Consider the following 12,500-nt stretch of genomic DNA (forward strand, 5'->3'; position numbering starts at 1 on the left):
AATATATATATATAAATATATATATATATATATATGTGTGTGTGTGTGTGTGTGTGTGTGTGTGTGTGTGTGTGTAAACATAAATATACATACATATATACATATGTATATATGTGTGTATATATATATATATATATGTGTGTGTGTGTGTGTGTGTGTGTGTGTATGTGTGTGTGTGTGTGTGTGTGTGTGTGTGTGTGTGTGTGTGTGTGTGTGTGTGTGTGTGTGTGTGTGTGTGTGTGTGTGTGTGTGTGTGTGTGTGTGTGTCTAATAAAACCACTTGGAAAATAAAATTAAAGGTGACCGAACGTTTTCGTCTATTTAAGACATTTTCAAATGTACCTTTGAAAATGTCTTAAATAGACGAAAACGTTCGGTCACCTTTCATTTTATTTTCCAAGTGGTTTTATTACACATTTTGTGAATCACGGGTTTTTGGTATCTGTTCACACACACACACACATATATATATATATATATATATATATATATATATATATAAACAGACATATATATATATATATATATATATATATATATATATGAGTATATATTTATTCATATTTCTCTCTCTATTTTTCTTTGTGCATTACTCTTTTGCCCAGAACAAACCAGACCGACTCCTTTTTTATATTGGGATAAGATTTTTGTTGTTTCCTCTGTTCTATTTTATTATATTTATTTATCTATTTATCTACTTATCATTTTATTATATTCTATTTTATTTTAATTTATTTTATTGTATTTTCTATTTTCATTTGTTCATTTATTTATTTATTTATTTATTCATTTATCTATTTATTTATTTATTTTATTATTATTATTATTTTTATTATTATTTTTTTTTTTTTTTTTTTTTTTTTTTTTTTTTTTTTTTTTTTTTTTTTTTTTTTTTTTTTTTTTTTTTTTTTTTTTTTTTTTTTTTTTTTTTTAATACGAAAGGGCTTTCTGTTGTACTAAATTTAGTGATGTTTCATTTTCCTTTCATTGACATATTGAAAGAATTTGGATTGCTATGCTCTCATCTTATACGTATTTTTGTTTTGGTATGTGTGTATTGCATTAATGATGGAGTAATTCTAATTTGTTAATTTTTGGTTTTAGCTTTGGCGCCTCTCAATCTTCGTTTATTGTTTCTTTGTTCTTCGTTTGTGTAATACATAAGTACATTTACTTCACTTTCTTCAAACTCATTACCTTTGTGTTATTTTTGTTTATTTATTTATTTATTTATTTTATTTATTTTTTGTTTGCAGCAGTTTCTGTTCCAATTTTTATTACTTCTCTTGCATTTTGCAACAAAAGCAAGAAAGGCATCACCCGAAGCAACACATTAGCAAGATTGCTTGGCTTCTTCTTCCTCCTCCTCCTCCTCCTTCCCCTCCTCCTCCCTCTCCTCCTCCTTTTCTTCTTCTTCTCCTAATTCTCCTGTTCTTCTTCTTCTGCGTCCTCGTATATGCTCTCTCGCAATTTTGCGGCTCTGGTTACGAGTCCTCATATTTATTCTTCCTCCGAATTTCGAGGTTCTTGCTGACCTCAAGGTTTACCTGCTACTTAGGTTCCTCCCTCTCTTAGGTTCTTGCGCACAAGAATCTTATGTTTTTCTAAATGAGATTTCCTTGACCTCTATTAATCATAAATGTCAGTTCTTAGCTAGAATAATTAGAATAGGTTCTTCTATTATTTATACACTCCGATAGCATTTGTTCTGTGAAGATAATTGGTCATACACTCGTATATTTCATTTTCTATTTACTTATAGGTATATCTATTTACCTGTGTAAACGTACGTTTAATTTTCCTTGATTGCTTTTCTCAATTTATCTATTATTTTGCCTATTATCATTAACTTCACACTTTTTAGAAATATTGGCTATTTACTCTACTAATATTTTCCATAGATTTATTAGCAAAACAAAATCTTCGTAAATTCTGGCTTTTGCTATCCAAGAACAAACCCACATTAACGTCGGATTTTTTTTACCAATATTTTTCTATCACAATTGTCTGTGCACCCATCTGTATGACTGTGTCTATCTTTCTGTCTGTCTCTTTGGCTGTCTTTCTGTCTACCCTTCATGTCTCTGTCTCTCCGTCCATCTATCTTTTTTTGTTTATCTGCCTGTCTGTTTGTCAGTCTCTCTCTCTCTCTCTCTCTCTCTCTCTCTCTCTCTCTCTCTCTCTCTCTCTCTCTCTCTCTCTCTCTCTCTCTCTCTCTCTCTCTCTCTCTCTCTCTCTCTCTCTCTCTCTCTCTCTCTCTCTCTCTCTCTCTCTCTCTCTCTCTCTCTCTCTCTCTTTCTCTCACTTGCTGTCTCTTTTTGTGTCTCCATCTGAATTACCCTTCTCATACGACACACACACACACACACACACACACACACACACACACACACACACACACACACACACACACACACACACACACACACACACACACACACACACACACACACACACACACACACACACACACACACACACACACACACACACACACACACACACACGACATGATGGCTCAGTTGGTAAAGTTCCTGGCCGCTACTACGGTGGTCCGGGTCCGAATCCCATCTAGGGCTGAAATAATTCCAGTATCGCTAAGCTGCGAGTCGTTACTCTAACTCTCGTGGGCGGGGAGTTGGGTGTGTGTGTGCATGTAAGGTTATAGCATTACCCAGAGATCAGTCATATTACCTCTGAGCTCTTTCAGTAAGGAAATAGCTGTCGATCACGAGTCCAACACGTGATCCAAGACCATGGTGAATCACACATACACACTAGTGAGTGTCTTGACTTCTCGCTCTAGAAGAGTGAGTTAACAGCCTCGATCATGGATTGAAAACTATTGAAAACTACTACACTGCCACCCTTGTGCAAGACAATGTTGTGTGTGTGTGTGTGTGTGTGTGTGTGTGTGTGTGTGTGTGTGTGTGTGTGTGTGTGTGTGTGTGTGTGTGTGTGTGTGTGTGTGTGTGTGTGTGTGTGTGTGTGTGTGTGTGTGTGTGTGTGTGTGTGTGTGTGTGTGTGTGTGTGTGTGTGTGTGTGTGTGTGTGTGTGTGATTCACCATGATCACGTGTTGGGCTCGTGATCGACAGCTATTTCCCTCCCGGAAGAGTGCTCGGAGCTCATATAACCGATCTATAGGTAATGCTGTGACTTAATACGCACACACACACACATCCAACTCCCCGCCCAGTGTGTGTGCGTGTATGTGTATGAGTGTGCTTGTGTTTGTGTGTCTCCGGAAGACGGCATCATTTCCTATAGTTCTGGATGCATATACAGTAATCTATGAACTTATATCCGGTGGGGAAATAGCTATCATTCATGATTCTATCTCATCATCCAAGCTCATAGTGAATTACACACGTGTGTGTGTTTGCGTGTGTGTGTGTATGTGTGTGTGTGTGTGTATGTGCGTTTATGTGTATGTATGTGTGCGCGTACGTACCCTTGCGCAAGGGAATGTTTGTTTTTGTTTTGTTTTTTATTATTATTATCATTACCCAGTCTGGGATATGGACTCAAAGTTATTATACGGTAAACTCTGTTCAGTAGAACGCACCTGATATTTTAGGGTTTATATGGGGCACACCTACGGAGAAATTACACACATAATTTTGTCTGTAATAGAGGAATTATGTACTCATAGAGAAATTATGCTACTTTATTGCACTGCGTCTGTTCCTCTGTTATGCTGTCCCCCGGTCTTAATACCTTTACCTTTTTTTTTTTTTTTTTTTTTTTTTTTTTTTTTTGCCTGCACCCCCCCACCCCCTGTGGTACGTGGAAGAAAGAATACTGCCTCCGGGTTTTTCCACTCGAGGCGCAAAAGGTGCCTAAAATGGAACGGAGTGATGTGACTAGGCACACTACTCTCTGTAATTCTAACAGGTACATTCCTCCGGGAAATTAAGGTATTAGTGGGTCTGAGAAGAGTTTTTCAACCAGAACCCTAAACTTTAGGTCTTTTAATGTGCGTGGGTTTGATTCAGATGAGAGTAAAAAGGAATAGATAGGCAGTATATCTGTGAAGATGGATGTGTTGGCATTAAGTGAAACTAAGTTGAAAAGGAGGGGTGAGTCTTGAATTTGGGAGTGTAGCTGGGGTGTCGGGAGTAATAAGAGGACGATGGATGGAAGCTTTGGCTATACTAATAAGTGAAGAGATAGTTAGCCGTGTGTAAGAGTGGAAGAAGGTCTCTCCAAGGCTAATGCAGATGAAGGTGAAACTGGGAAGGGAGGTGGGCCTGGTAGTTAGAAGAGCGTAGAGGAAAGCTAGGCGTTTTGGATAGATGTAAATGAGTGCGGAGAGGATTTTGGGAGGAATTTCAGTGTAGTGGTACTGGGAGATCTCAATGTTAGAGTAGGGGATGAACCAATAGATAGAGTAGTTGGGAAGTTTGGAGTGTCAGGTAGAAATCATAGTGGAGAGTGAATGGTGGAGATGTGTTTAGAGAGTTGCTGATAACTAACACGGTATTTAGGAATAAAGCCAAGCATAGATAAATAAGGGAGAGGGTGATGGAAGGAAGTATGGCTGATAAGGCTTTAATGGATTATGTAGTGGTATCCAGGAGAAGAATGGGAAGAATTCTGGATCCCCATGATCTTAGGGGAGACAATGAGGGAATATATGATAATTTTTTGGTAGAAGGCAAGTTGAGAGTGGAGGATAGAGAGAGAGGAAAAGGACAGAAGGTAAGGAGGTGTTTAGACTAAAAATTTTAAATGAGAAGGAAAAGGAACAGAAGTGCAACGAAAAACCGAGAGAAGTGTTGGAAGTGGTGAAGAATAGAGTAGAGGTAGGAATGGAAAAGTAATGGGGGTGTTTCGATGATGGAGTAACAAGGTATGCAAAGATATGGTATGTAGAGCAAGGAGGATGAGAGATAACAGAAAGAAGGGTAGTGAGTGATGGGATGATGAAATGAAGAAGGTTGTAGGAGAAGAGAAGCGAGCAAAGTAGAACAAGAGAAATATATGAGAAGTACAAAGAAAAAGAAGAGAAACAAAACACAAGATAAAGTAGGCGAAAAGGAAATCCGATGTAAAATGGGGAAAACGTACGACAGAAAATTATTAAAGAAATAAAAAGATGTCTTGGAAGGAAGTTAAGAGAGGAAGGGGGTTGAGTCAAGTAGACAAGAAAAGGTAAAAGGTGCAGATGATAACTAAAAAGGAGTTAAAGGGAAGATGGGCAGAGCATTTTAGGGAGCTGTTAAAGGTGGAGGAGAATAGGGAGGGATTGCTGGTAGCAGTGTGAGGCGCTAGGAAAATGTCAGTGATGGGTGGAAAAATGGAGGAGAAATAAGAAAAAATGAGGTACAGGTAGTTATTAAAATGATGAAAGCAGGTAAGGCACCCAGGTTAGACGAATGCCATGAGGAGCGTCTGAAGAAGGGAGGCACAGTAATGGTGGACAGGCTAGTGAGGTTGTTCAATACGTGTCTAATGGAGGGTTGAGTGTCGGGGAACTAGAGGAGTGCATGTATGGTTCTTGCTTTACGAGGGAAAGGGGACAAATGTGAGTGTAGTAATTTCAGAGGGATCAGTTTATTGATTGTAGTTAGGAACCCTTCTGGGAGGGTTTTAAGTGAGATAGTTGAGAGAATAACAGAGGGAGTAATTTTTTTTTGAAAGGCAGGGGTTGGTGGATCAGATTTTTTATAATAAGACAAATTTGTGAGAAAGCTTTAGCAAAAGGTACGGATGGTTTTGGACCTTTATTGATTCAGGAAAGGCTTATAACAAGGATAGATAGGAAGGCACTGTGGAGGTTTTGTATATATATTGGATTGGAGGAAAGCTGTTAAGAGCAGTCAAGAGAGTAATAGAGCCAGTCGAGGGTAGTAGAGCCTGTGTTATATTAGAAATGGAGAGAGTGAGTGGTTTGAGGTAAAGGTGGGCATGCGTCGTGGATGTGCTATGTTGCCATGGTTGTTCAATGTGTACATGGATGAAGATGAGGTGGTGTCGGAGGTAAATGAGAGAGTAAGGGGCAAGAGATTGGAGATGGTTAAATAAAATGGAGAAAAGTGGGAGATAACCCAGTTGTTGTTTGCTGACGACACCGTGCTTGTGGCAGGATCAAAGGGGGGATTAAGGGAGTTAATGACGGAGTTTAGAAGTGTATGTGATATGAAGTGGAGGGTAAATATGTTGTAAGTAAAAGTAAGGTCATAAGATGTACAAGGTTGGGAGGATGGCAGCGTGTTGGAAATAAGTCTGTAAGGAGAGAGGCTGGAGGAGGTGGATAGCTTTAGGTATTTGGGGTTACGTGTGGCAGGAAAGGGATGAGTGGTGATTGATGTAAATTGTAGATTAAGCGGAGCAATTGAATGCCTTGGGGACTAAAAAGTGTAATGAGAAATTGGCATTTGGGAAAGGATACGAAGAGATGGTTGTACCGACAGCACTGTAAGGGGCAGAGACTTGGAAGTTGAGAGAGGTACAGAGAAAATGTTTGAATGTGTTTGAGATGAAATGACTGACAAGTATGGTAGGGGTTACAAGGTTGGATAGAGTGAGAAATGAGGAGGTGAGGAGGAGAGCCAGGTTGGAAAAAGAGTTGGAAGATAGGGCTGATGAAATAGTACTGGGGTGGTTTGGATACATGGAACAATGAGTGAGGAAAGATTAGTAAAAGAGGTGTGGAGGGCAGAGATGGAGGAAGTGAATTTGAGGGAACGTTCGAGGATGAGATGGATGGATGGGGTGAAAAGGGCGTTGAGCAAAAGGGGAATGTCTGTTGAGCAAGGAACGGAGAAGGCAGGAGATAGGATTGGAGAATGGTTATGTATAGATGATACTATGATGCATGGAATGGAGTAGGTGGGGGATAGGAGGTTAGGGAGTGTTATGTATGAAATATATTTTGACGCAGCCCGAAGGGATTTCTCCCTGACTTTTCTTTTTATATATGAGTGGACGGAGAGGGGAGGGGGGCGCCGATTAAGTGAAATGACCTTGCTGTGAGTGTACTGTGCCCGGCTACATTGCTTTTGACTCAGAGCAGTGGGCGGGATACAGGGATGACCCGTCATCCATGAGGAGGTAAGACGTGAGAGAGGAAAGGGTGGTGGATGTAGGTGAGTGGGTGGGAATGAAATGGTTGGGAATGGATATATGCCTTTTGACCTAGCTACCTTCCTGGTAAGGGGGGAAACCCCTTGGTATATGGATAGATACTGTAGATAGTGTGTGTGTGTGTGTGTGTGTGTGTGTGTGTGTGTGTGTGTGTTTGTGTGTGTGTGTTTGTGTGTGTGTGTGTGTTTGTGTGTGTGTGTGTGTGTGTGTGTGTGTGTGTGTGTGTGTGTGTGTGTTTGTGTGTGTTTGTGTGTGTTTGTGTGTGTGTGTGTGTTTGTGTGTGTGTGTGTTTGTGTGTGTGTGTGAGTGTGTGTGTGTGTGTGTGTGTGTGTGTGTGTGTGTGTGTGTGTGTGTGTGTGTGTGTGTGTGTGTGTGTGTGTGTGTGTGTGTGTGTGTGTGTGTGTGTGTGTGTGTGTGTGTGTGTGTGTGTGTGCGAGTGTGTGTGAATTTAAAAACTGTGAATTTATAACAACATGGCATAGAGGACAATGGGATCGCATGGTCATATCCTGCTCAAGAGCCAAGTGTCGACAAGCTACACAGGTCCAAACAGCTGTTAGATCCATGATGGGGCGGCCAGTAACAATACAGGTGGCAGCTGGGACACATACTCACCCAATCAGGAATCATTGTTTCACAGTTGGTGCACTCAGCCCTATTGCTTCTTGAGTCCTTAATGATGTACTTCATGAAGATACTCATTGCTAAGTCTTCATATGCTTCTTGTCTTGTATCAGGAATTTCAGTGATAGCTTCCAGTTTAATAAAAGCTTTTGAACTAGTAGCAAAGGCACGATTAGCACATGACGCTATTGTGTGTGTGTGTGTGTGTGTGTGTGTGTGTGTGTGTGTGTGTGTGTGTGTGTGTGTGTGTGTGTGTGTGTGTGTGTGTGTGTGTGTGTGTGTGTGTGTGTGTGTGTGTGTGTGTGTGTGTGTGTGTGTGTGTGTGTGTGTGTGTGTGTGTGTGTGTGTGTGTGTGTGTGTGTGTGTGTGTGTGTGTGTGTGTGTGTGTGTGTGTGTGTGTGTGTGTGTGTGTGTGTGTGTGTGTGTGTGTGTGTGTGTGTGTGTGTGTGTGTGTTACTTCCGTCTCCTTTAACCAACCTTTATATTCCTCATATAATTTTTGTTCATATATGTTCTTTTCATTTACTATTTCTCCTCTTATGTGATCCCTTTCTTAACAACTCTTGTTCTTGCTTTTCATCTTGCACTGCACCATTGATCCTCAAAAATCCTGCGTCCCTAATTTCTCTCTGTGTCAATACTGCTCACGATTTGTTTTTTCGAATATTGCTTTCATTGTAAAAAAAATGATCAGATATCTCGTGTAAACTCTTCGTGGGATCATAAAAATAACAAAAGAAAAGGAAGACATGAAAGCCATGTAGTACTGATACAATAAGAAACTGACTGGGAGGTAATGAACAGCGAGGCAATCATAGACGAGAATCTAAAAATGTGAGAACAGCTGCTTACTCAGTTATCAGATTTTGCCCCGGTCCATTGCAATTCCAGATATCAATTCTGTAGCATCTGGAAATTTAGTTGCTACGGAATCATAATAGAATATCTGAGTAATTGGATGATCAGGCTCCGTCAACTAGGAAACAGACGTGAAAGTCACTGAGGTGAAGGGGAAATCTGACTACGAATTAATTTCTGGTAGATTCTCAATTAAGTGCTCAAACCTTCCGGTCAAAAGGTATTCTGATTCTTGTATCTAAGAAATCGTCTAGTGACTGCGCAAATTGGGTCACTCGTAAAGTTTTTAGTAATAACACTATGAATTTAAAGAAACAGAGATTTTTCAATAATAGTGTGAAAATAAGGCTAAAGGTTTCAGCGACATTCCTGTTGAAAAGTCGAATTATATTTGGAGTATGCCTGAAGCCGCGTCTGTTTATCTTTGATCAAAATCAATTAAAGTCAAAGTCTAAACAACACACAACTGTCAAAATGGTTTACTTTTTTCGTGTAATAGAAAATAATAATAATGATAATGATAACATGATTGTGTAATTTCCTCACCATCAAGAACAGTAAGAATCTAAACAGGCAAATTCAATTTGTATTACCGTAAACATTTCAGCACCAATGACATTAAAACTTTTTATACATACAATGCTAGGTGGCAACAGTTTCACAGATGATTTCAATAAACACGTAAAGGACATGTTCCGAAACAAATATTTATGAGCAAGGGTGTTCTAGTTTAAATACCACTGGCAGTCATTGGCTTTAGCTGCCGGAGTACTTTGGGCAAAGGTGATAATTGTAGTTACATCCAAGTTCCCTCTAACCCATTATTCATTTTTTTTTCAAAATCTAGTCTTCATTTTGTGTCCGTTGAACTCCCTAAATTGACTCATTTTTTGCCTTCTGTTCCTTTTCCATGTAATTTCATCCTCTCGGTCTACTTTTGTCTCTTCTTTTACTTTCCTTCTTCTCTTGTTCACTTTTTCCTCTATCCTCTTGTCTTCGTTGTCACTTATATTTACCTACTCTTTCCTTTGTCTACTTTTTCTTCGTTGCTCTTTTGTTCTCTTTTATCATTTATCCTCTGTTTTAGCTTCTTTTATTTCACATCAGTTTTTTCTCTTCTCTCTCTCTCTCTCTCTCTCTCTCTCTCTCTCTCTCTCTCTCTCTCTCTCTCTCTCTCTCTCTCTCTCTCTCTCTCTCTCTCTCTCTCTCTCTCTCTCTCTCTCTCTCTCTCTCTCTCTCTCTCTCTCTCTCTCTCTCTCTCTCTCTCTCTCTCTCTCTCTCTCTCTCTCTCTCTCTCTCTCTCTCTCTCTCTCTCTCTCTCTCCTCTCTCTCTCTCTCTCTCTCTCTCTCTCTCTCTCTCTCTCTCTCTCTCTCTCTCTCTCTCTCTCTCTCTCTCTCTCTCTCTCTCTCTCTCTCTCTCTCTATTTCTTTTTTTACTATTTCATTTTCTATTCCTGTCTTCATTTTTATCCTCTCATTCCTCATCCTCCTTATTCCCATTCAATTCCTTCCCTTTCTCCTGCATTTTCCCCCTCTCATTTTCATTCTCCTCCCATTCCTCCTCCTCCTCCTCTTCTCCATCCTTCTTGTCCTCATCTTCCCCTTATTATTCCTCCTCCTCCTGTCATTCCTCCTATTCCTCTCGTCTTCCTCCTCCTTCAGTCCTCCTCGCCCTATCTTGTATCTTTCCTCCTTCTCGTCATCCATCACCCTCCTGTCATTCCTCCTCATCCTATCTTTCCTCCTCCTCGTCATCCATCCTCCTCCTGTCATTCCTCATCCTTTTCTTTCTTTTCCTCTTCCTACTCCTTTTCTTTTTCCCCTTACTCCTCCTACTTCTCTTACTTCTCCTTCTCCTCCTTCTCCTCCCCCTCCTCCTCTTCATCCACCTCCTCCTCCTCCCCTTTCTCCTCCTCTTCACTCTCCTATTCCTCCTCCTCTACTTTCTCTTTATTTTCTTCTTCTTCTCTTCCTCCTTTTTCCCTCCTCTTCTTCCTCCTCTTTCTCCTCCTCCTCCTCTTCCTCCTCTTCATCCCCCATCTCTTTCCCCACACAACACTATCTCTTCTTCCTTCCTCTCCACTAATCTTATCCTCTCTTCCTCTTCTTGCTTTTCCTCTTCCTCCTCCTCTTCTCTTTCTCTTCCCCCTCTTCCTCTGTTACTTTGCTGGCCATTGCCGCTTTATTTTGTGATCACTTCCACCTGCCTCTGTCCCCCACGATTTCTGGCCTTTCCCCCAAATGGACATGGGCCTTGTCCTTCTCCTTTGTCCCCTCGCCTTCCTCCTCTTCCTTCTCTTCACCTCTCCCCCTCTTTTTCTCCTCCTCCTCCTCCTCTGCCTTCCATTGCCCCCGCCCTTTCTTCCCCTTTTCCTCTCCATCTCTTTCTTTATCCTTATTCTTCTTTCTATCCTACCTCTTCCTTCCCTCTTCTTTCACTCTCCTTCTTCCTTTTCCACTATTCCCCTTTTTTTCTTTCTCTTTCCTTCCTCCCATCCCTTTAATTCCCCATCTTCTACTCCCACTCCCCTCATCGTCTACCCTTCTTAATTAACACGTCATCCTCCTCGTCCTCCATCACCGCCTCCTCCTCCTTCTCCTCCTCCTCCTCCATCACCTCCTCCTCCTGCTCCTCCTCTCCTCCTCGTCTTTTCTCCTTTTCTCTCTTCCTCCTCTATCTTTCATTTGCCTGGGCCCCGTCTCCCCCATGGCTCTACTTGAGTTGCATTACTCAGCTTTAGGTCACATTTTTTTTTTTTTTTTTTTTTGCTAAGGTTTTTTTTTTATGATTTATTGCCCTCGCTTTCTTATTGGATATGTGTCCATGCTGTACCCTCCCCCCACTCCTTCCTTCCTATTGGCACGTTTCTTTATGTTCTGGCGCCCCTAGATCTATTCCATCGAACTCTGTGACACGACCTTGGTTGACCTTCCATATAGGTCTGACCTCTTTCCTCTTGTACACTGGATGTCAACAGATTATTCACATCTGTCGTACCCATTTGGTAGTAAAGGGGATAAGGATTTTGTATCATTTATGTTTATTTCACAGATTTATATATTTCTATGATTATATTGGAGCCTTTAACACGGGGCTGTACACTCAGCTGAATTAAATTGTTTTGTGTAAAATTGTATCGTTGTGAAAAAAAAAAAATGTTACCGGAGATAAGCTCAATGTTTTCCGCACGAATCTCATCTCTCAGGAAAACTTGAAGATGTGGATTGATGTCCTGCTTTTTTATATTTCTGTCTATCTGTCTATCTGTCTATCGGTCTATCTGTCTGTCTGTCTGTCTGTCTGTCTGTCTGTCTGTCTGTCTGTCTGTCTATTTGTCACTATATTTGCCTGCATGCTTCTTTGCCTGCTTGTCTGTGATTCACTAAGGTATTGGATCATGTGTCTGACTAGTGATGGACAGCTATTACCATCCCGGTGAGAGCTTAGAGCTCATATATGGCCCGATCTTTGGGTAATGTGACCTTACACACACACACACACACACACACACACACACACACACACACACACACACACACACACACACACACACACACACACACACACACACACACACACACACACACACACACATATATATATATACACACACATACGCACACATGTACACACATGCGCGCAGATAGAAAAAAAACGCCTTGTCCAACAGAGATCGAGCTTCAGCTCGCAGCGCAGCAATGCTGAAATTTTCAGCCCTGGGCGACTCAAACTCGGATCGTTGAATCAGTGATAAACCAGGGGACCGCCACAGCATCTCTGTCTGTCTGTCTGTCTGTCTGTCAGTCTGTCTGTCTACTTATCTGTTTGCCAGTCTCTCTCTATCTCTCTCTCTCTCTCTCACTCTCTCTCTCTCTCTCTCTCTCTCTCTCTCTCTCTCTCTCTCTCTCTCTCTCTCTCTCTCTCTCT

The 12,500-nt window shown here is 40.9% G+C and overlaps 1 protein-coding gene and 1 pseudogene across 6 annotated transcripts in view; one reads left to right on the forward strand and one right to left on the reverse strand.

Annotated features, from left to right (window-relative positions):
- LOC143018408 (WD repeat-containing protein 35-like) overlaps nucleotides 1-7,906 on the reverse strand; it is a 20,388-nt pseudogene extending 12,482 nt beyond the window's left edge.
- The window catches only part of LOC143018056 (dipeptidase 1-like), a 1,041,568-nt gene that overhangs the window by 887,616 nt on the left and 141,452 nt on the right, over nucleotides 1-12,500 (forward strand). The gene's annotated exons all lie outside the window — the stretch shown is intronic.

This window comes from Oratosquilla oratoria, chromosome 34 (genome assembly GCF_046742065.1).
Source record: "Oratosquilla oratoria isolate Oo_2021 chromosome 34, ASM4674206v1, whole genome shotgun sequence".
NCBI lineage: Eukaryota > Metazoa > Arthropoda > Malacostraca > Stomatopoda > Squillidae > Oratosquilla > Oratosquilla oratoria.